Source organism: Pinus tabuliformis, chromosome Q (assembly GCF_031772625.1).
Source record: "Pinus tabuliformis cultivar Carrire ecotype Pingquan chromosome Q, CPIR1, whole genome shotgun sequence".
In the NCBI taxonomy this organism is placed as follows: domain Eukaryota; kingdom Viridiplantae; phylum Streptophyta; class Pinopsida; order Pinales; family Pinaceae; genus Pinus; species Pinus tabuliformis.
Genome location: NC_142296.1, coordinates 557835508 through 557861545, shown reverse-complemented (window position 1 = coordinate 557861545; position 26038 = coordinate 557835508). Strand labels below are relative to the sequence as shown.

At 41.0% G+C, this 26038-nt stretch overlaps 1 protein-coding gene across 1 annotated transcript in view; it reads left to right on the top strand.

The window, feature by feature from the left end:
* Positions 1–26038, top strand: part of LOC149220653 (Transducin/WD40 repeat-like superfamily protein) — a 303099-nt gene that overhangs the window by 83288 nt on the left and 193773 nt on the right. The gene's annotated exons all lie outside the window — the stretch shown is intronic.

Below are 26038 nucleotides of genomic sequence, written 5' to 3'. Positions count from 1 at the left end.
TGGATTTTCATTCCTGCGATCCCATAACAAAACCATATCATCATTAGAAATATTTCTATTCCTAGATGATTTGTCAAAATTTCTTTTAACCTTCGATTGATTTTTACAACAATTTTCAAAGGCTCTTCTCCTAGTTTCATCCAATTCTACAATTTGGTCAATTCTATTTTGCACAACATCTTTCTCAGATGTAAAGCTTTGTAGAAGTTGGTAAGCTGGTAGCCTTAGGTGCATAGAAAGGGTGACATCCAAGCCATACACTAAATCAAAGGTACTCTTTCCTGTTGAATTCTTCTTTGTAATCCTATCAACCCACAAAGCATATTTAATTTTGCTATTTCATGCCCTTTTGTTATCCCCTACTATCTTCTTGATGATGGTGATCAAATTTTTATTGCTAGACAGCTAGGCCATTACCTTGAGGATAGTAGTTTGATCAATGGGATAAGACAATACCATAAAGCAAAATGATGAGAATTCAACAGAGCTAAAAGCTTTGGCATTGTCAGTAGTGCGTTGAATAAAGTGTAACTAGGTTCGGTCTTCATAATGACATGTAATCATGACTGATGTAATAAAGAGAACAAAATTATTATTGTAAACTTGCTTCATGGGTTTCATGAGCAAGTGATTTTAGAATAATAGGATTTATCATCTAGAGTCTAGAATTAATGTCATGTATGAAGAGCTCTTCTTGAGCCTATGTTTAATGTATACAAGTCTATAGACATGTCTAGAAGCCCTCCAAAGACAAGCACAATCCCTCTTGAAGAAGTCAGCCTCCAAATAATAACAAAGGAAGATCATGTTGGCTTGCATCAATAGACACATTCATTCATACTGTCACGTCAGCTTAATATGTGGGACAAATTACTATATATACCCAGCTAGGATCTTCGCATAAGTGAAGTGGATAACTCGTATACTTCTGAAGTTTCAGATGGCTGTCACGGAAAAGGGTTTTGTATGCCACAGTGAGGTATTTTCGGAAGTTTGTCCATGGTGTAGTATGTGGATATCTCTGTGTTTTTCGGATGGGTACCACAGAGATGAAGTCTCGACCTCCTCTCAGTCTCCTCTCAGTCTCCTTGATCACTGTCTTGGCATACTAGACGTAGTCATAGTCTCGACATATTTGTGATGAGGAGGATCTAGGTGAGATCACAGGGTCTAGAGGATCTAGGATCCGAGGAAGCAACAAATCATCCTTATCAAAGGGAGTAACCTTTTCTATTGGAGAAAGACTTTTTCATTTGGAAGAAGATCATGCAAGAGGGAGCTCTAACACATCTTCTTCAACTATTATCAAAGTGATCAAGTAGAAGAGTTCATCTTCACTTGTCAAGTAAGTATCTTTCATTCTTTTATTTATTCGTGTCTACAATGAGATCTATAAATTGGATGGGTCATTGAAATTCCTTGCATGAAGGAGCATAAACATAGTCCTCTAAGAAGTTGAATTCATTTGAACATATCAAAAGGTCTCCTCTAAATACATGGAAAGGATTCTTATGAAAGATCCCCTCATATAGCAATATTGGGGACATCAAAGAAATGTATATTGGAAGCTTGTAAGATTATTCTCTGAAGATATGATAAAGAAGGTCACATGAATTAGATTTGATCTACACAAAAGTAAAAGATATTAAAGGATGAAGGATATCTTCATAAGATCTCAACTGCGAGATCTAGGAGAAATGATAAGAAGATAATCATCATTTGTTGTAAATGCACTAACTGATAATCAAGGTAACAGATATCCATGGGATAAGAAAGTTACCTCATTCAACTTGTGATTTCTATACAATATAGAAGAAGACAAGTTGAGGGCAAAAGTGTTGAGGACTCAAACATTCGCTGGAAGGAAAGGAAGTTTGGAAAATTCAGGGAAGAAAAGCATAGATGAGATTCAATGCTATGGAAGTAATGACATGTAATTACAACTGATGTAATAAAGAGAACAAAATTATTATTGTAAACTTGCTTCATGGGTTTCATGAGCAAGTGATTTTAGAATAATAGGATTTATCATTTAGAGTCTAGAATTAACATCATGTATGAATAACTCTTCTTGAGCCTATGTTTAATGTATACAAGTCTATAGACATGTCTAAAAGCCCTCCAAAGACAAGCACAATCCATCTTGAAGAAGTTAGCCTCCAAACAATAACAAAGGAAGATCATGTCGGCTTGCATCAATAGACACATCCATTCATACTGTCACGTCGGCTTAATATGTGGGATGAATTACTATATATACCCATCTAGGATCTTTGCATAAGTGAAGTGCAAAACTCGTATACTTCTGAAGTTTCAGATGGCTGTCACGGAAAAGGGTTTCATATCAAGGTTACTTGGGAACGAGAGCGAAAACGGGGAGTGGGAGCGACATTTTCAGAAGCTCCCCGTTTGGGAGCGATTTCGGGAGCGTATTGTATATAATATATATATTTTTTATATTTTGATGCATATATGTCAACAAAAGCATGTAGAATATGAATTAGATATAAAAAACATAAAAAACATAGATTGAAGTTTTGAACCATATAACAACAATCATCTAGAAGTTATAATCTTCATCAACCACGTCCACAAGTTAGTAACATTGTAACATACAACATATTGTGCCTCATGATTCATCAATCTTAAAGTTTCAAGCTTTCAAAATTCAATATATAACATTTATCATCATTTATCACCAAAGTTGTACTTGTAAGCTAAGTGTAACCATTAGAACAAATAATATCTAACATGAAATGAAATGTTATAAAATGAAATGAAATGAAACAGCTTTCAACTTTCACGAAGCATCATATTCATAATTCATTACTAATGAGTTATAATTGCCAACTTCAAACTTCAAATTTAAGTTGTCATATATTGTTTACAAAAAATATCATAATAAATATGAAAGAGTCAATAGTTATAAAAGCTACTAGAAACTAGAAAAGACAAGTAAATCTATTATCTATTGCTAATGCTTGGGCCTCTTGCCGCCACAAGAAATGTCTAATTTTTTAGTCTATTTGGAAAATCAGGTCTTTGTCATTAATATCACCCTCTAAGCATAAATATCTAAAGGTATCTTTGTCATTACCTCTGGATCTGTATAGGGATCTTGTTAATGAATATCACCCTCTAAGCATTAACATAAGATAGAAAAAGCATAGCATGTCAAGTCAAGATTTTGTTTGAGTGATGCGTACATTTTTAGGAGCTTCATGATAGAGGAGTTTGACCACCAATGCCACTAACATCGAGGTACATAGAGGGATTGGTGCTCTTGATTAAATATGAGTTCCATACCCTAATACATGACAAAATCCAATGGAAACATTGCAATCCCCCCAATCCTGAAATCCTGAAAAACTGATAAGTCTGTTGGATTTTGAATGAAATCTAAAATTCTACTTTCTCCATATGAAATGCAATGAGGTCGAAACCACTCTCAAACACCCTGAGTCATTTCATGGTAATGTTAAAAATTTAAGTAAAAGGATTAAAATGAAGATTAAGGAGAATGTCACGCTCCCGAAAAACCAGGGAGCGTTTTTTTTTGCTGAGAGCGCACTCTCGAAACCGGTCCCTCTTCGGGAGTGCGCTCCTGACTAGCTCCCGAGTTGCTCTTGCCCGGAGTGCGAATTGGGAGGGGGGCGTGAGTTGGGGGGGGGGGGGCGCTACGCCGCGACCCTGTCTCGTATTCCATAGTGCGGTATTTTTGGAAGTCTGTCCATGGTGCAGTATGCATATATCTTTGTGTTTTTCGGATGGGTACCATAGAGATGAAGTCTCGGCCTCCTCATAGTCTTGGTGATCATAGTCTTGACATACTAGACGCAGTCACTGTCTCGGAATATTTGTGATGAGGAAGATCTAGGTGAGCTCACAGTGATACACTCTCGGCATACACTCTAGACACAGTCACAGTCTCGACATAGTTGTGATGAGGAGGATCTCAGTGATCCCACAGTGACATTCTAGATGCAATCACGATCTCGACATAGCTGTAATCATGGTCTCGGTCATGATCTTGATGAAGATCTCGGTGAATCTAGGTGCAACCCTCATATATATATATATATATACATATCACAGTATAGAGATCAAGTTATTATGGTGAAAATCTCGGTGAAGGTGCAACAATGGTCCAACAATAATGATCTCGGTGGTGCAATAGTGATGGCCTCAGTGTTGCAACAATGATGATGATCTCAACAATGAAGAAGAAGAGGATTCGTGTCTTGGTCTTGGAGTGACCAAATAAGTCAAGGGTCATGGTCTTGGTATTCGTCAATTGGAATCTCTATAAGAAGAATTTGTGCGGGTTTTCCTCTCAAAGAGTGAGAGGTTTTGGCCCTGGAAGAAACCTAACATCTTGTGTTTTTGTCTCTTTTGTTTTGGTAACTATTTGATGAAGTAAGAAAACACACTCTAATAATAACAAGAGAAGATTGTGCTAACAAAAAAATAAAAAGTACCTCACAAATAGTTATCATCGTGAGAAGAATCTTATTGACCTAATTGCCCTAGATTCTTCAACATAGTGATTTTGACAGGGACACCAAGACTCCCTATCCAACCTAACCATGATGCCCTCCCTATTAGGGATGGTAGCAACTACCCCCAATATCAACTCCCCACTTTCTAGACAACAACATCCCCCAACCATTAGGCACATCAATCACCACAATATCCATGGTAAGCATAATATGAAGATGTACTGCCAAGTGGACTTGAAGATCCTTTATCAAACCACAAACTTCAATAATTTTTGAATCCATAGCACAAATGTTGTGGTAAGGTCTAGAAATCCTCAAGTTCAACTGATTCATGACCTTCTTGGTCATGACACAAGATGATGCCCCAAAATCAAACATACAATTATGCAAAAGTAACCCATTAACCAACAATGTAATAAATAAAGGTTGATGGTCCTTGTTACCTCTACACATCACTACTTTGCAAAATGATAGGGGCATCCTCGCATCCATCCTTAGCAAAATTTGGTATTTCTTTCACATGAGGGGCATTGCAAAGTATAGGTACTAAAATCATTGCATTGTTTATCCATCGTCCCAAATCATTACTTAAACCAAATGTAGGTGGAGTGAAAATTTTAGATCGAATAAACCTTTGGGTCGAATAACTTGGTTTACTGCTAAGTTCTTCTTTAGGCCTAGCATCCATTTTATTTCTAATTTACCTGACATAGATGTTGAAATTTTGTGTCCTGTAACCCCAAACTTGTTTCAATTTGTTTTTCTCATCGTGTTTAATGCCCAAACTCTATGGTTAATTTCTGAGATTAAACATGAATATATTTCACTTAAAACACTTGAAAGTACCTCTACTGTTTACAAATCCACTGATAAAAATTTCACAAGCACACACATCAATTTTGAAAACTAATTTTTCGTCAATCACAGACCTTGGAAAAACCCTGAAGGGAAAACCAGTAAGGAAGAGGATTTTATTTTGCTTTTCTCAGAGAATTATTACAACATTAAATACACAAGGAGTACTTATCTCCCTCCTTGAAGTTTGTGCCATTGACAAACTTTAACTGCCTGGAAAATTGTGCCAAAGTCAACACCTTTGTTATGAACATAAATTATGTAAAAATAAATAAAAATAGATAATAAATAATAATCATAATAATGTGTAATTAAATAATAGTTAGTTAAACAAAGAGGCATGTCTCTACAGACATGTCTGTTCGTGAAAGGGTACTTACTTGGCTATATACATAGGATCCTCATTCTCATTTGTATCACCTTACATCAATTCTTTACACAATATACAATTTACAATTACTATCCTACGATGGATGTCTTTGTCTACGAAGTATTTTAAATATTTCCACTGCGTATACGACTTTTGGTTGTTACATTGGGATCAGAGCCACATCTGATCCCGACTTTTAGCGATCATACTCCATCAACATTGTTGTCGTCAAAGTTCAAACGTTTTGCTACAAACTAGAAGGTTCTCCATTCTGCCAATTTCGCTACTAGGCTTTTGGCCATATTAAAAAAAATAGTGAAAAAATACAAAAAAAAACAATTATATAAAAAAAATAAATAAAAAATTCATTAAAAAAACTATATTAGAAATTAAAAAAAAACAAAAATGGGAGTTAGCATATCTGTTTAGTTTGACATCCGCCCGACACAATGGGTAGCCGCAATATTTGACCAAATGTAAGACGCAACCATTAGACGCCTAAGCCATCGTCGAGCCACGTCCGCAACTGTTAAAACATCGCCAACACGTTGTTGTCACCTCCATCCATCTTTCCTACCCTGCCCTCCCATCCATGTTCCTTGCAGTTGAACCCACAATCCTCTACGTCCACTGTGCCACCAAAAATGTGCCATCGTTTTGGGAAAATAATGTTTACTATTTCCTTGATGCACACCACTACTGATATTGGAATGACAAAAAGGCATTGGGCCTTGATTTAAAGAGTGTTGTTGAACTTTTTTTTGGGTACAAATTAACCTAAGTAGCCTTGCATTTGGCCACAATGGCACCTTGGCCATATCGACCTCGACCATCTACCACTACGAAGTTGCTGTTGCTCTGCGCCTTTCTCATCCACCATGTTTTTCCCTGCCCAAGCCTGCTCCTTGTCTCCCATCAACCCTTTGTCCCTGCGTGCTGCCATTTTGCTGTCACCACAGACCGTTTTTGTTCCCCGCTCTACGCTGAAAATCTTTCCTAGTCACTGTGACACCACCAGCCTCAACGCTGACAAAAAAAATAAAAATAAATGATATCGTTCATTCGCAATTTTCTATAGAATCGATATCAAACAAGAAGAGATCGCATAAGCTAAGGGTCAAACATTACAACCCTTGATAATTATATCAATTATATCAACAGATTTAATCACCATATTATAGTTGAACCACTAGAATTCGAGTAAAAAACAACTAATAAAAATAAATAAAAAAATACTAAAGTGGGGTGAATATTTCTTTCACGTGGTGAAATATCGTTAAAAAATAACAATTTCACATACCTTTTTATGTACCTTATAAGCCTAAAATAGAAAGTTTGAGTAACTCATTATATATATATTTATATATAATGAGTTACTCAAACTTTCTATTTTAGGCTTATAAGGTACATAAAAAGGTATGTGAAATTGTTATTTTTTTACGATATTATATATATATATATATTATAAAATAAATTATATTAAAAAATAAAAAATAAAAACAATTGTGGTATTTCAAGTAAAAATACAATAGAGTCAATCATTGAAGAATTAATAAAAGTTAAAGGGTTACCTTTAAACCCTAAGCTTAGTGAAAAACACAAAAGAAAGTTCATCACTAAAGAAAGATAGAGTCTAATATGAAGATGAACAGAGAAACTATGGATTCCATACATAACTCTACATTTTGGACCAGATGTCCATTTTGTGGAGCAGAAGATCAATATTTATCAATTTTTAAAATTCGCACAATACCTCGTTCCAAATGTCGAAGATTGTTTACTTTAGACGAATATCAAGATAGCGCTCAGACACAAATTAAAAATTAAAGGAAGAGATCACGAAACTTCAACAAAAGAGCAAAGCCTCATAGAAGAAATAAAAAGATCTCGCAAATGTTTCATGCAAAATCAATAGAATGCAACAAAGAAATCTAGCATCCAAGGAACCATTATGAGAAATTAATTTCACAGATTAAAAAGTCCAAGGTTAAGAAACAAAAATTAAAGCAAGAATATGAAAGCTCTATAAGGAGAAATTTAACGAGAATCTGTCGAGGAAGGAAGAAGATAATTTACGTTTAAAGATATTGAATCAAATATTATTAGAACAAATTAAAAACTTAAAAGATAAAGAGAAGGATACTAACGACAAGGTCAACGATTCAGAAAAAGAAGAACTTTTACGTCTAAAAAATCATAGCCAAAATCTATTTAACCAAATTAAAAAACTTAAGACTATAAGAAATCATTGAAGAATAGTTTCGAAGAACTTGGCACAAAGGAAGCATAAAAATCTCAAGATGTAACAATACAAGTTGAAGAAACAAACATCGATTCCACTAATCTCACAGTTCAGGGAAATCCAAAGCCTACTGAAGTAAAGACGCACTCAAACATTACCATTCAAATGATGGACACTCCAAATGAGGATTTAGTAATCAATTCAACAACAACAATGCTCGAAGGAAATTAGGAAACTACCACTAACATGATGAGGGAACGTCCAACTAGAGGAGCTTTTTATTGACATCCTAATCGCAATAGCAGACTTTCCAATCAATCTATGTATCAATATCATTCATAGCACAAACAACAGATCTATGTTCCAAATAATATTGAAGTTTGCGGAACCCAACCTTATGATAACAATTCATCACAAAATCCTAGAGGTCAGAAGATTCCATAGAAGGTTAATCTAGGATGGTCTGATTCATTTTCAGTACAAGAATTCTGTCTATCGCTCAGAACATCATATCGTCTTGTATCAACAGGGATGAAAGCTCAGAAACAAGAAGATATTTCGAACGACAAAAGAGATCCGATCCTTCATCAGTAAGCTTTGAGGACAAATCTTTTTGGAGGGGAAGGCAATGTTATGAACATAAATTAAATAAAAATAAGAGAATAAATAATAATCATAATAATGTGCTATGTTGCAGGAAACGTAGGGCAAGGGGGCGTTTCCGTACGGAAACGGGTACGAAACGCTGAAACGCGTATGGTACGGCCCTGAAACGCGTTTCAGGCCGTACTGCCACGTTTCACGAAACTGAAACGTGGCCAGTACGGCCTGAAACGCGTTTCAGGGCTGTACGACTCACGTTTCAGCTTTTTACTTGTGTTTTTTTTTAATTTTATTTTTTAATTTGTTTTCTAATTTATTTTTAGGTTATCCTAGTGACTTCTAGTTGTTTCTAGATGCCTGTCTAAAGTTATAAAAGTGAACTTTTGCCCTAGTGTTGATATGCAGTTCATGGTAATGTTAAGATTCTCCTTTATTTTTCATTTTCATCCTTTTACTTAAATTTTTAACATTACCATGAAATGACTCAGGATGTTTGAGAGTGGTTTCGCCCTCATTGGATTTCATATGGCGAAAGTAGAATTTTAGATCTCACTCAAAATCCAGCAGACTTATCTGTTTTTCAGGATTTCAGGATTGGGGGGATTGCCATGTTTCGATTGGATTTGATCATGTACTAGGGTATGGAACTTGAATTTAATCAAGAGAACCAAGCCCTCTATGCAGGGGAGACTCCCAATAATGAAGAGCATGTAGGGTACTAGGGTATGAAACTTGTATTTAATCAAGAGCACTAAGGTTGTTCGACTATGTAGGAGGAGACTCCGAATCAAGCACGAGACAAGAAATTAGAAATTTCTGGTGGCTGATTTTGGATATTTCTATTTTCATTATGTGATCATTCATGAGTAAATGTGATATAAATTTAGAGGCTTATAGTTTATGCATTGAGAATTGACAATTTTATCATAATGTAATAAATTAGAATGTATCATATATGCTTTATGATTGCACATATTTCTTAAATGTCCTAATATATATATATATATATATATATATATATATTCGCGTTTCCCCGTTTCCAAAATTTGGGAAGGTCGCGTTTCGTATCGCTTCCGTTTCGGAAACTCGTACCCTTTTCCCCGTTTCGTGCAACTTAGATAATGTGTAATTAAATAATAATTAGTTAAATAATGTGTTGTAGCTGCATTGAATCAATGTTATTAGAATCAGGTTGAATTGGTCAAAACCGACCGATCTAACTGGTTGGAGGGCAAAACCGGTTTGGACTGGTGAACCAATTTGTTTTTGGCCGGTTCAGTACTGAATCAACCTTTTTTCATTGAGCAATGCTATCAAGGACCCTTTGAATATAGTTGTTTTTTTTAACTAATGATTTATGACTAGGGAAGCCTAGTATTTGACCAAATGCCTAACATTCAGGCCTATGGCCCTATAATTACTATGCAATTCATGGTAATGTTAAAGTCTTAAAGGACATCCTTTTACTTAAATTTTGAACATTACCATGAAATGACTTAGGATGTTTGAGAGTGGTTCTGAACTCGTTGAATTCCATATGGAGAAAGTAGAATTTTAGATCCCACACAACATCCAACAAACTTAATAGTTTTTCAGGATTTCAAGATTGGGGGGAATGCAATGTTTCCATTGGATTTTGTCATGTATGAGGGTATTGAACTAACATTTAATCTAGAGAACCAATCCCTCTATGTACCTTGATGTTAGTGGCATTGATTGTTGAACTCCTCTATCACGATCCTACTAAAAATGTACGCATTGCTCAACCAAAATATTGAATTGACATGTTAAGCGTTTTCCATCTTATTTTAATGCTTACAGGGTGATATTGATGACGAAGATCTGAATATAGGCAAAGATTTTGTAGATGTGTAGGTATTTGTTGTATCAAGATTTGTTTTGGATGCTAAAGGCCATCTAGGGCCAGTTTGTTGATGTATTTTCGGCTCAGAGATGTAGTGCACTTGGTGATATTTTGGTTATGTGCACCCTTACATGCTATATAAATGAGAGATTTTGCTTATTTGTGTATAAATGGTTTGGATTCATATGGATGCACATGAATATATATGTTTTATTTTAAAATTTGAATATTTTATGTGTTTTGGTTGATCGTTTTTTTTGCCCCTTTTTTTTCTAGTTTTGGTTTGGTTTTGAACAGTTCCTGGTCCAGGGGATCCACTGGTTCGATGACCGGACCAGTTCTGATAACATTGCTCAAACTCGGTGTCGGAACCTCTGCCCTTTTCTTTGGTACTCGTAAATTATGCCATTGTCCTAACTTTAGGAATTCGAGCCACTGTCTTGCTTTCTCCTTGCTGTAAATTGGTCTCTCCTTCAACAAAATTTTGCTATCTCAATCCTCACGTCCTCTCCTCTCCTCTTCACATCTCCAACTCTACACATGAAGAATGAGATCTCCTTTTGCATTTCCCCCCCTTTTTAGTCTCTTTAATGATGAGAAGTCCTATCCTTAATGATGATGAGAAGCCCTATCCTTAATGACGATGAGAAGCCCTATATTTAATGATGATGATGTATATTTGTCCCATGGTTTTCAATTGCAACACAACGAAGGGGCTTGGAGTGATAAGGAACAAGCTGTACAGACTTAAGTTTGAGCCGACCAAAGTGTTGGTGAGCAATAGCAACAACAATTGTAACTTGGGGGAGTTGTGGCATAGGAAAATGGCACAGTTGCAGCATGGAGCACTCAAAGTGCTCAGGAAGGCCATGACCGGGCTCCTTGATTTCACTATAGATCAACATGACATGTGCAAGGGGTGTACCGTGGGCAAGTGCACCGAGACTGTGTTTCCCAATAGTGATAGTAGGTCTAAGGGGATCCTAGACTTGACCCATTGAGATGTATGTGGGCCTATGCCAACCGTGTCTATTGGAGGGTCCAACTATTACCTGACCTTCATAGATGACCATTCTAGGAAAAGCTGGATCTGTTATATGAAGACCAAATATGAGGCCTTTTTAGAGTTTAAAGCTCTTGTCAAGAACTAGATCGGGGTGAAAGATCAAGGTGCTTACGTTTGATAATGAAGGCGACAACAACTCGAATGCCTTGAAGGAGTTTTGTGTAGATTTTGGAATTTATGAGGGAGCTGATAGTTCCATATAATCCATAGCGGAGTTGAGTATCGGAAAGGAAGAATAAAGCTATTGTCAGGGTAGCGAAAGTAATGTTGGATGATCAGAATCTGCCTATCTTCTTATGGGTAGAAGTGTGCAACACAACAATTAATTTGCAAAATAGGAGTCCACAGAAGGTGGTGGGGAGGATGATCCCTAAAGAGGTATTCATGGGGAAGAAACCATAGGTTGGGCATATTCGCATTTTTGGGTGCTTAGTTTTTTGCCATATTCTATCAGAGAAGAGAACAAAGCTCGAGCGTACTGTGGATAATGTTATCTTTGTTGGATACAACAAGACCTCAAGGGCATAAAAAATTTACATTTCTGCACTCAAGGAGACAATGGTGCGGAGGAATGTGATATTTGAGGATAGGGCTTTCAAAAAGTCCTGTGGCTCAGTGTCAGCTGTAGCAGAGGTTCAGGAGGAAGCACCAAAGTAAGAAGGGAGACAACTGTTACAGATTGTAGGACCCCAAACTTGTGTGCAGGACAAGTAGCCTGAGCAGGAGGAGTAAGATGTTTGTAATGTCCCCAATTTTGATTTTTCATATGAGGGAGTTCATGGAGTTTATTAGGGAGGTGCTAAGCATAGCACAATTTTATAACTTGAGCATTGGAGACATTTTTGGTGTATGGGACTTAGGAGAAATAGAGAATTATTTTGCTAGTGGAATGTGGGGGCCACACCTACAAGAAATACACACCACTTGGAGAGAAAATCGAATTGCTTAGGGAAGGAGGTCGAAATATTGGATGGAGCGACCCACATGAGGAGGCAAGAAAAAAATTATAAATAGGAGCATAGAAGCTATTGGGGGTCTTTTGTTCACTAATCTATTTCCTTTGTTGCTCAAGCTGTTTAACTGGGTCACAAGTGCTGCTTAGCACTAAGTTTTCCAAGGGGAGAACTCACCCTTCTTTCGGTGGACTTCGAGTGCCACCCTAGGGAAGCAAGCTATTGCTACGTTGGTGAAAGGGTTTGTGAAGTATTGTAGCACATTTCAGCAAATCCCTTTAGCCAATTTGTACTCCAGGGAGGATGTAGTAGAGAAATAATACCACTCATTTAAGCTAATTCCGAGGGTGTTTTGCTAGGAGAAAATTAGTGGAGTTGCTTGAGGGGGAGTTTAGCCTTTATGGAAATTTTTGGAGCTGGAGGTGACTGCTATTGAGGGGAACAAATTTATCTTCCTAGGGCCTGTGTAGGGGGACACTGGATAACGTTTTTGTGGAAATGGGTTGAGCTATTTTGTGCAAGAATTTGATGTGAAACCTCTCCCCTACATCTGGGAAAAATTCCTATATCATTCCTATTGCAAATTGAGGAGAAATAAGGAGAGTTTGTAGTATATAGAGTCACCGACGACACAATTTCTGCCAAGGAGGGCATAGCACCAATTTTGGGTAATTCTGAGAGTTCGGAATTAACCCAAAACATTTCCGGGCTTTGTCGGTCACGGGCCAAGGAGTTGACACCTAATTTTGCAGAATTTTTGGGGGAGTTTTGGTGCCCCAAATGACAAAATTATTTGGCAGCCAGTTGGGAGGAGTGAGTTGAAATTTTGGGATCTAGGTGGTCGGTAGAATTTGCCAAAACCCTTCCTGGATTTTTTTGGGTTTGTGGTGGAGAGCCCAAGAATAAGTTGGCGGAATTTTCTAAGCACTTTTGGAGGCTCAAACAGGGGTTTCTTCCAACCAACAGTTGCAGAAATTTTAGGGCCAACGTAGTACATTGAGGAGAAGTCTTTCCTTTGCATCTGGGTAGCATTTTTATCACTTGGGATTGTCTAGCTTGCTTTGGCAAGCCCAGGTGCACACATTCCATGCATTGTACTCCCCTTTTGATAATAAAATGGCTCAGTTTAGTGTAGTTCTAGTGCAATTTTATGGGTGTTTAATCGCTGTTTGAATTTTTCTAGGTTGCATACGTATTTTGCTTAATATTGTTGTTAATTTTCCATTTGGAACATTATAGCGGTATCAGAGCATGATCTTGGCCCAACTGTGGGTAACTGATAAGATCATGGAAGATTCAGGTATGTAAGCATAATGACTAATGAAACCGTAGACAAACCCATGGCTCAAGCGAAATTCAGTATGCAGGAATTCTGGGGTGGAATTTGTTGGAACGATGAGAGGTTGACCCAGTTGAGGAAGGTGATAGACCAAATCCATCCTCATCCTTTCAATAGAGACACTAGAGGTACACAGACCATGGGGGTGCAACCATCTACACCATGTGGGGTAAGAATACAGACTTAGGACGCCAAATCTCCTCGAAAGGAGCAGGTAGGACAAGGACAGTTACAGGGTGAGTCCAGGGGGTGCTTTTGTTGGTGGAGTCCTGGCTTTAGATATCAAGAGCCTGAAGAGGCGGTTGAGCATGATGTTGAGGAGCACATCGATATACCTGGTGGGGCGTAGGAGTCACCATTGTTAGAGACCTCTTTGATGGCCCCAGTTGACACCTTGGTGGAGAGAATAGAGCCTACACCCATAGAGCCATCTGTTGAGGAGGTGCCACCTATGGATGAGATGTAGAGAGTTGTCGAGGTATCTGGAGCTGTGACCGAGCTTACAGGTGATAGATGTCCATGGTAGTTTCATGAGTTCCACCTCGACCTTCAAGCATTGAGAGAGAAGGCCACGATAGTACGAGAAGCCCTTCTGCAACAAAACGAGGAGTTGGAGGGCATGAGAGTGGTTTGTGCTGAGTCAGCGGACAAACTGACTTGCATTGGGGAATGATTGGATTTCCTGATGGTACAACTAGCGTGCACATTAGAGCATTAGAGCAACCCTCTTTAGACATACATAGATGGGGCTGGAAACACTGTTAGGTTACCTTTGCCCATTGGAGTGAGAGGACCGAGCTACCTAGCTAGATTTTGTGTTGACCAGGACGGTGAGTTGAGGCAACATGAGCTGCGCAGGGAGAAGCACTTGCAGGATGAAGGGCTTGTTCTATGTGCTGGAGTTCGTGAATTCGATCCATCTCTTGGGATTGGATGGTGAGAGATTCTGAGTTGGTACATGGTGGAGGGGGCTCCCAGAGTGAAGCTCATTGGGAGCTCCCAGACATCGAGGGTATTGGAGGCCTAGGTTGGCATTGGGATCCAGGCAAGGCCTCTTATCCGAAATCAGACACGCCAGATGACTATGGCATTGATGAGGTAGTCGACCTAGTGCTTGAGCGCATGCGTTCCTTAGGGGAGTTCCAGTCGCCACTAGTGGCTAGATGGTTTGTGACCATACTCCATGGGTTGTTTTGGTATGTTGGTTGCACATGGGGTCATAGGATGATTAGCGTTCTTTGGCAGGAGTTGGTTGGAGGAGGTGGCATGGGTAGGCCACTGGACCTGACATTGTATGGAGACGATGTTCTCCCATTAAGGTTTAGGACTTAGGGGTCACCGAGGATCGACATAGCAGAGATATCCCCTCTAGCAGGAGCGGAGTTAGGGTGCTTTGGTCTACCAGGATGGACGAGGAGGTGTGGCTTGATGCACACAGACTTGATTCTAAGCCATAACACCTAGTGGTGTGCAGGGCTATGCAGCGAGGAGCATGGAGATGCATGGTGGTATACCACAACGTGTCGGTTTACACTGTGGGGTAGGAGGAGTGACTCATCGCATTGAGTACCTGCAGCGAGTGTCCGGTACAGTGAGACATGTAGGACACGAGACGATACATGATGGTGCGACAATAACAGGGGACATCCAACAATGCACAGGGGTAGGCCACAACGTACAATGGCATGACGAGAAGTACATGGATGCTCAGTGGTATGCAGGTGCATATGGTGCTACACAACAAGGTCATGGAGTGTTGCCTCCGGGGAGACTTATGGACAGAGACACTAGGTATACCTTTGGGTGTAGTTCACCCAGGATCGACAGGGACGTGGATGAGTGATACTTGATGGTATCCATGGGGTCTCACACGCCTATCCCTCTTCTACATCACTTACATGCACATGCGATCTAGTTGTTGTCCTTTGACACTTTGGGCATGAGTAGCGGGGGACGGGGAGCACACTCGAGATATATGGATGATATTTGGTGCGCTAGGGGAGAGACTTCTCAGTGGAGGCATCGAGTTGGTGCGCGAGTTGACAACCACATGTTGAGGGATGAGGTGATCATTCGTAGGGATGGCATATCGTTCATCACTGATCCTACGCCTGGGGAGTTGGTCACAGGGGAGACATGTGTCACTCTTTCCACAGGGCATGTTTGGACCATGCATGAGTAGAAGATATCACGTGAGATAGTTTTCTAGTATATATCCTGATTCCCGACATTGTATTGGCTATTATCTAGAGGGTGGGTGGCCGACCCAGTGGTGATGGTTGGTAGGAACAAGATGGATCCGCATACACTGAGTCGATTGCGAGTATCAAATACCCATCTATTGGCTGCATTTAGGGGGTTGCTATTTGGCACATGTGGTTTTCAGCGGTCATCATTACTACACAGTTGCAGACACAGGGTAGTTTAGCATGCCTCAAATTAGTTCATGATATATGGAGCCTATATATTGGTGGCATGCAGGGACTAGAGATGAGGCCCAGAGGGATTCCAACAGTTGTCAGAGCTATGCCGCAACAGGTTTGGCTATGGGATGTAGGGGTTCAGTTGATCGATAGATCACTTTGTCTCGTGATGAGCGAAGTCATGGAAAAGAGTGATATGGTTCACTCTTGGGCTGACACATGGGTGTCTGCAGAGGGTTTCATCTTATGGGGAGGCAGACATTCTCTGTTGCTATACAGGTTCGGAGTTAGATTTGGATGGGTAGGCTTTGGTGTCATGGAGATGTCTAGGCAGGATGTATCTCGCCTCTATCAGTGTTTCACCATCGAGTTCCAAGAGAGGAAGATACAATGCACGCACAATGGCCAGTCGGTTAGAGCCAGAGTGGCACAATGACAACATGGTGGCACCTTTCTAAGGGTAGCATAGGACCCGACATCACAGTACTTGGTAGCTCAATGACCTTTAGGGATGAGTTGGCTGCTACGGGGGGAGGTCACTCAGATCTTCCATTGGGCTTTAGTGACTCGTTGATGGTGTGGGGGACTTCATCACCATGGCAGGTTGGCCGACAGGAGGATTTCAAGAGGAGCTCATGCAGGGGAGGCTTCATTTGCATAGGGAGTCAGTTGTATCTTCAGGGGCCCACAATCAGAGTGCATGAGATGGACTACTCGGTAGGGAAGCTTCATGAGAATTTGGACAAAGTTTTACATCGTCGAGATGCTCTACTTATTGGCGGTAGTCAGAGGGCTTCTAACGCCTATATCTGGCAGGATGGTGAGTGGATCAAGGGGTGATTCACGTTGATCAGGTTGGCTTGGGATCCTGGTATCAAGGGACTCCTGCACTATAGGACAATACATAGTTCAGGGACAATCCAATGGCATATTTGGGACCCTGGAGAAGTTTGCAGTGACAATGGGGATCCACTGTCAGAGAGGGCGCTTGTTCAAGCATTGCTTGAGGATGCTTGAGGAGAAGCAATTTTTGGTGGGGAGGACTGTAATGTCCCCAATTTTGATTTTTCATATGAGGGAGTTAATGGAGTTTATTGGGGAGGTGCTAAGCATAGCACAATTTTGTAACTTGAGCATTGGAGACATTTTTGGCGTATGGGACTTGGGAGAAATAAAAAATTATTTTGCTAATGGAATGTGGGGGCCACACCTACAAGAAATACAACCACTTGGAGAGAAAATTGAATTGTTAAGGGAAGGAGGTCAAAATATTGGATGTATGGACCCACATGACGAGGCAAGAAAAAAAATATAAATACAAGGAGCATAGAAGCTATTGGGGGTCATTTGTTCACTCATCTATTTCCTTTGTTGCTCAAGCTGTTTAGCTGGGTCACAAGTGTTGCTTAGCACAAAGTTCTCCAAGGGGTGAACCCACCCTTCTTTTGGTGGACTTTGAGTGCCACCCCAGGGAGACAAAGCTATTGCTACGTTGATGAGAGGGTTTGTGAAATATTTTAGCAGATTTCAGCGAATCCCTTCAGCGAATTCGTACTCCAGGGAGGACGCAATAGAGAAATCGTACTACTCATTTCAGCTAGTTCCGAGGGTGTTTTGCTAGGAGAAAGGTAGTGGAGTTGCTTGAGTGGGGAGTCTAGCCTTAATTGAAAGTTTTGGAGTTGGAGGTGATTGGTATTGAGGGGAACAAATTTATCTCCCTAGGTGATCCGAATTGGATCCATAGAAGACTGTAAAAAAACCATGACTGTATCAGGTCAGAACAAATCTCTAAAGAAATCCAAAACAACGATCAAAAACACCTCTGAACTAGTGGCAATGGCAGCTAGCGTGGAACGACGAGGACCTTGGTCAAAGTGCGCTGACCGAGGCCCATGGAGACCCCGCAGGAGGTCAAAGTAGCCCTTGGGAGGCTCAGATTGGGAAAAGGAGGTGGAATTTGATGCGCGCTTAGCGCATCGCTGGGCGAACAGGGCCGTGAAGGAAAAGCCCGAGCACTCGGTCGCGTGGGGGAACCGGAGAACCGCGGGCGGAAAAGGAAAAAACGCTGAAGGTACAAGGCGGGATCCGCGCTCTGGAAAACTGGCGGTATTGATCGGGGCGCCCTCAAATGGTAAGAGGTTTTGGACGAGAGCGGAGCGATTCCATACACGGATCGATGTGTGGCAAGCAGAGGTGAGAGAAAACCGCCGTTGATTGCGCGCTATCGGTCGAGCAAGTCAACCGCGCGAAACATGCGTATGGCGTCGGATCTGGAGGCCCCAGATTGGACGACTGAGATCGCGCTCAATGGAGGAAGCGGAATCGACGAAGGAATACGCCGTGTTTTAGGAGGATTTGGAATCCGTTTGACCGCCACGGTGGAGGAAGAATGCATCCACGACGTAACTGAAGAAATGAATCGACGAAGCATGTTGGCACCATTTAGAGGAGGACAAGTGGCCACTCCCTGAGTGTTCATGATGACGCTGAACAGGGAACTCCAAGCGCAGCTGCAGAAGGAGAATCGACAGAGGCGGAAGAGGAACCGAACAGGCATTGGAATGAATGGCCAAAAGCCATGAACAGAGACACAAGACACAGTAAGATTCAAGAGACAAAGAAGTGGAACAGTGAACCTAGAGAGGAGGACTGAACACAGGGAACAGTAAAGCAAAGCAGAAGAGATAGAGGGCTGAGCTGACCAGAGGCAACATCGAGCACTAGAGAGCTTGAAGATTCGAGCCATCCCACAGAGGATCTGTTTGGGCTGAGCACCACATTGGGCTCTTGCCATTGTAGACCAGAGGGTCACAGAGCTGGTAGGAAGAAGAAGAGTCTGTGCACTCCAGTGGCTTGGGGAATCCAAGAACCACCCTGCCAAGCAAAACCTGCTTTAGGAGAACTCTCATTGAGTCCCTGTATTGTAATTTCTCTGCTTAAAGGCACAATAAAACAAGGCCACCACTGAAAGCTGGACCGGAGACGTAGCCCTGGAGAATAGGGTGAACTCCTTATTAAATTTCTTGTGTCTTTGTGTTGCTTACTGTATTTCTCTGCTGTCTTTCCATTTTATTGTCTGTGTATTGGCAATCTGATCGATCCGTTGCTTCAATAACACAGAACACACACCAACACATGAGTCTGTAATACCTTTAAACAAATAAATCTTTAGCTGATGTCACTCATAGGGTGAATATCAAATCAAGTGGTATCAGAGCTCTAGGCTGTAAGGTTAGACAAGCTTGTGTTGGTTTAGCTGTGAATGCTCACTAGATCAAAGCTCAAATTAGGAGAAGGAGAGTTGGTGGAAACTAATCCTGAAATTGGGAGAGTCTATTCTCGAAAGACAATGTCAGAGGAAGGTTCTGTAGGGCCAGACCCTCAATTCATAGAGAGTTTCCTAGCTATAAAGTCTATGGTAGAAGAAATGTACAGAGACTTTAGAAAGCAAAAGGTTGAAGATTCATCAGGTTCTAAACAAGATAAAGGAGAAGATGAGTCTCACTTCCATGACCACTCCAAAGGAAAGGAGAAAGAGGAAAGCTTTCTCACACCTCCTAATAGCCCTGTGCGTAATAAGAAAGCATCTTTGATTAAGCTAGATGTTAAATTTGATTTGCTTATATATGATGGAGAGCTAAATGTTGAAAAGTTGGACAATTGGATTAGACAAATTGATGTGTATTGCAGGGTACAGAACATAGACTCAGACAAGTGTAAGATCCAAGCTGATATGAAAAGACATGGTAAGACCATCTCTGTTTGGAGTGAATTTGTTGCTGCGATCAAAAAGCAGTTCTATCCATTGGCCTACATGCAACAAGCCATGATGAGTTGGCAAACTGTTCGATAGTTGAAGGGGCAAAGGGTGCAAGGGTATACTCAAGAATTCAGAAAGAGAGCATTGATGTTGGGTATCTCACTAGACTCACCAAAGACTTTTTTGAAGTACATTGGTGGTCTACACAGCTACATGAGGCATACCATCCTCATGTTTAATCCCACTAGTATAGATGAGGTATCTGTACAAGCTACTCATCTAGAAGCTAGAAGAAAGAATGGCAATCCAGAAGTTGGGGGACAATCCCAAGCCACTGTAAGCAAGAGCAAGGAGAAAAGAAAGCAAAAGTGGAAAGCAAGGAAGGCTAACACTGCACAGAAAGCCAAAGCTTCATGCACTCACTGTGAAAAGGAGGGGCATGATGATAAGCATTGTTGGATTCTACATCCAGAGCTGAGACCTAAGAAGTCCGAGGGCAAGAAGAAGAAGACAGCTGCAGCTATTCAGGAAGATTTGGGGTTGGACTCAGGAGATGAAACAACTATAGTAGCCATAGGTATAAAAGGTTGTCTGCTTTAGAGAATGCTGAAATCAAAAGCAGGTGTAGGAGTTGCTTGAGAAAGGGTTCATTAGGCCTAGCACGTCACCATGTGGGTCACCAATTGTTTTGGTGAGAAAGAAAGATGGCTCTTGGAGAATGTGCATTGATTATTGAGCACTGAATAAGATAACAATCAAAAATCGTTATCCCTTTCCTTGCATAGATGATCTTTTAGATCAATTGAAAGAAGCTGTTTATTTCACCAAGCTGGATTTGCACAGTGGATACCATCAGGTCAGAGTTGCAGAGCCAGATGCATGGAAGACTGCTTTCAAAACAAAGCAGGGATTGTATGAATCGCTGGTTATGCCTTTTGGCTTAACTAATGCTCCTGCTACTTTCATGAGATTAATGAATGATGTACTCAGACCTTTTCTTGATGATTTTGTTATTGTGTATCTGGATGACATTCTGATTTTTAGTAAAACATGGGAAGAACATTTAAAGCATGTTAAGCAAACATTAGATGTTTTGAAAAGAGAAAAACTGTTGACACCTAATCATCAGGATTGGGTGAACATAATGTAAATAAATAAATAAGTAATGTGAACAGTCATCGGGAGATGAAGTGAACAGTGTCTCCCTCATGTATATAATGAAGACCTACCTGAAGGAATAAACATACGAATCAATTTTGCTTTGAGGAGTTATTGCCTGGCCTGACAAAAACTTTATGGTAAACTCTCAAAATGTGAATTTGGCAAAACATCTCTAAACTACTTGGGTCATATAGTAGGGGGAGGTGAATTGAAAATAGATCCCTCTAAAGTGGTAGTGATTTTGAACTGGCGTAAACCCAGGTCTGCTATAGAAGTGAGAAGCTTCTTAGGAGCAACACAGTATTGGAGGAAGTTCATTTCTAACTTCTCCTCGATTGCAGCTCCCTTACATGCTTTAATAGGATTGAATAAGGTGTTTCAGTGGGGAGGCAAACATCAGAAAGCCTTCGACACCTTGAAAGAGAAAATTATACAACATCTGTACTAGCATTGTCAGATCTACAAAGACCATTTGAGAGACAAACTGATGCCAGTGACTATGCCATGGGAGCAGTGTTGACACAGCGCGGTAAACCCATATGTTATCAGGTATGGACCTTTTAGGATATTTGAGAAGATTGGTGAAAATGCTTTTTGCCTTGATTTACCAGCTTACATGCACATCTACTCAGTTATAAATGCAGATTGCTTGAGATTGTTTGAACCTTCAATGATTGAGGACCCTGAAGAGTAGAGTCAATTGCCTTCTATTGATGACCTGCTACCTGAATACCTTAATGAATTGTAGGAAGACACAATGCTGGACAGGAAGGTGAAGACGACGCGCAGGGGAGATGTTGAATACCTCAGGATTGGGCTCAAAGGTTCGAAGCCAAGCAGTGCAAAGTGGATTGAGATTGGACAAGTGAGAAAGCAATACCCTCACTTAGTCGATGCTTGAAAACCAACTTTTGGTGGTCCAAAAGCTTTTTCAGTGGGAAGGCCGTGATCCGAATTAGATCCATAGAAGACTGTCAAAGAACCATGACTGTATCAGGTTGGAACAAATCTCTAAAGAAATCCAAAACAACGATCAAAACCACCCCTGGACCAGTGGCAATGGCAGCCAGCGTGGAATGATGAGGACCTCGGTCAAAGCGCGCTGACCGAGGCCCATGGAGACCGCGTAGGAGGTCAAAGTAGCCCCTGGGAGCCCCGGATCGGGAAAAGGAGGTGGAATTTGATGCGCGATTAGCGCATCGCTGGGCGAATAGGGCTATGAATGAAAAGCCCGACCACTCGGTCGCATGGGTGAACTGGAGAACTGCGGGCGGAAAAGGAAAAAAAAACGCTGAAGGTACAAGGCGGGACCCGCGCTCTGGAAAACTGGCGGTATTGATCAAGGCGCCCTCAAACGGTAAGAGGTTTTGGACGAGAGCGGAGCGATTCCATACATCGATCGATGTGTGGCAAGCGGAGGTGAGAGAAAACCGCCGTTGATTGCGCGCTATCGGTCGAGCAAGTCAACCGCGTGAAACATGCGTATGGCGTCGGATCTGGAGGCACCAAATTGGACGGCTGAGATCGCGCTCGATGGAGGAAGCGGAATCGACGAAGGAATACTCCGCGTTTTAGGAGGATTTGGAATCCGTTTGACTGCCACGGTGGAGGAAGAACGCATCCACGACGTAACTGAAGAAATGAACCGACGAAGCATGCTGGCACCGTTTAGAGGAGGACAAGTGGCCACTCCCTGAGTGTTCATGATGACGCTGAACAGGGAACTCCAAGCGCAGCTGCAGAAGGAGAATCGACAGAGGCAGAAGAGGAATCGAACAGGCATTGGAATGAATGGCCAAAAGCCATGAACAGAGACACAAGACACAGTAAGAGTCGAGAGACAAAGAAGTGGAACAGTGAACCTAGAGAGGAGGACTGAACACAGGGAACAGTAAAGCAAAGCAGAAGAGATAGAGGGCTGAGCTGACCAGAGGCAACATCGAGCACCAGAGAGCTTGAAGATTCGAGCCATCCCACAGAGGATCTGTCTGGGCTGAGCACCATATTGGGCTCTTGCCATTGTAGACCAGAGGGTCACAGAGCTAGTAGGAAGAAGAAGAGTTTGTGCACTCCAGTGGCTTGGGGAATCCAAGTACCACCTTGCCAAGCAAAACCTGCTTTAGGAGAACTCACATTGAGTCCCTGTATTGTAATTTCTCTGCTTAACGGCACAATAAAACAAGGCCACCACTGAAAGCTGGACCAGAGACGTAGTCTTGGAGAATAGGGTGAACTCCTTATTAAATTTCTTGTGTCTTTGTGTTGCTTACTGTATTTCTCTGCTGTCTTTCTATTTTATTGTCTGTGTATTGGCAATCTCATCGATCCGTTGCTTCAATAACACAGAACACACACACCAGCACATGAGTTTGTAATACCTTTAAACAAATAAATCTTTAGCTGATGTCACTCATAGGGTAAATATCAGATCACTAGGGCCTATGCATGGGGACACTGGATAGCGTTTTTGTGGAGCTGGGTTCAACTATCTTGTGCCGAAATTTAATGTGAAACCTCTCCCCTACATCCAGGAAAATTTCCTATATCATTCCTATTGCAGATTAAGGAGAAATAAGGAGAGTTTGCAGCAGATAGAGCCACTGGGGATGCAATTTTTGCCAAGGAGGGCGTAGCAACAATTTTGGGTAATTCTGGGAGGTCAGAATTAGCTCAAAACATTTTTGGGGTTTGTTTGCCAGGGGTCAAGGAATTGGCTCCTAATTTTGCAGAATTTTTGACATTTCTTGGTTTTGTCTGTCAAGGGTCAAGGAATTGGCTCCTAATTTTGCAGAATTTTTGGGGTAGTTTTGGTGCCCTAAATAGCAGAATTATTTCACAGCCAGTGGGGAGGAGTGAGCTGAAATTTTGGGTTCCGGGTGGTCAGTAGAATTTTCCAAAACCCTTCCTGGGTTTTTCTGGGTTTGTGGTGGAGAGCCCAATATTAATTTGGCAGAATTTTCTGAGCACTTTTGGAGGCTCAAACAGGGGTTTCTTCCAACCAGCAGTTGCAGAAATTCTAGGGCCAATGCAGTACATTGAGGAGAAGTCTTTCCTTTGCATCTGGGCAACATTTTTCTCACCTGGGATTGTCTAGCTTGCTTTGGCAAGCCCAGGTGCACACATTCCATGCATTGTACTCTCCTTTTGATAATAAAATGGCTCAGTTTGGCATAGTTCTGGTGCAATTTTATGGGTGTTTAATTGTTGTTTGAATTTTTCTAGGTTGCATGCGTATTTTGCTTAATATTGCTGTTAATTTTCCATTTGGAACATTACAATGGTCCATTTACCCAAAGCCAAGACTTCTAGGAAGAAGAGGCCAAAATGGGCAGGGCATACCTTAAGGGAAGCGCAGGAGCAGGTGGATGCTCCTAGGACTTAGTCTGGGAGAGCAGACCACCTCAAAGATTTTCCAGTCACAGGGCTCTTATGAGTGAGGTGTAATAGTCAGAAGATGGTCCAAAACTAATCTAAATTTTTCAGTATGGTCAATAGCATGATAGTATCACTTGTAGAATTGATGCTCTTGGCATTTTTGAAAGCTTCAATTCTTTTAGGAATTAACAAATAGCTTCAATTATTTTAGGAATTATTGTGACATTCTGTAACATAAAATTGCTAAGGGAAAGTGAAGTTTTGCAAGCCTATAGTTTCAAGTTTCAGCGAGTTGGTAAAAGTGCTATTGATATTGGATCTGTTAAAATAGTTCCTGCATACCATTGGGATTTGATTGGAATTGAACATATGATTTTGTGTTATATTTATAGCTTTTGGATGAGTTGAAGATCGGGGATGCATTGTTGTTGCTTGAGTTTATGGATATCTATATTGTGGCCAACTGACCACTGTATTTGCTCTTTAGCTATCTGTGTTCTGGACCTGGGCCATATGGTTTTGAACATTTTATGCCTTCAAGGCTCTTTATGGTTTGTTAAACCCCCTGGGAAGTACTAGCTACAAGATTTTTCTTGTGGTGTCGTGTCCGCATGCATGTCCCAACTTTTTAGTATATAGTGCATATATTTATTCTTTGATGATTTTGCAGCATCAGGCAGATATTCTCCCACTGGGTCATGCTGATTTGACTAGTGGGGGAATGGTACATTCACCCATGGGGCCATGCTGATTTGGCTAGGGGTGAATGGTCCAAGGGCATACTTTCTCCCATGGGGTCATGCTGATTTGACTAGGGAAGATTGATACATTTACCCATGGGGCCATGTTGATTTGGCTAGCGGTAAATGACCCACAATGCTCACATTGTGCTCCGGGATGGAGTGATCGATTTCTTTATAGAGTGGGTTTGAATTGTTTATTGATTGGGGTTTTTCACCCAATAGATGGGTAAACAATTTTAATCGATTGTTGAGCTGTGATGTAGGTTCCATTAGTGAAGGGGTTCCTTGTGATGAGAAGCCACCTTGACGGGTCTCTACTCGACATTAGAGCTCTATATAAATAGACAGCGTGGGAGAGGCAAATCATCAATAGAGCAAGCTCATTTAATCTTTTCTAGTGGAGGAGAAATTTGTCAAAGGAGAAAATCTGTTGCTGGAGAAAGGAAGGACTGTTTGACCAGCCCATTGACTGAAGTTGACCGAGCTGTCATGTATCGACTTTGAATGAATGTTGACTGATCTGTTTGACTGATATTTGGAGGCCCCATGTGTGGGTTTGACTGTGGACTCCACATTCAGATTTGACAGCAGTTTGACGAGTCACAGGACTGTACGTGCAGGATGACTGCAGACCACAGGGCTGAGTTTGACCAGGCCAAGTTGACTACAGAGTTTGACTGTTTGACCAGCATTGACTTCTGATTTTCTGGTGGTTTGACCAGCATTGACTTCATGTTGTTTGACCAAGATTGACTGGTATTTTGACTTGGATTATTGGCACAGAT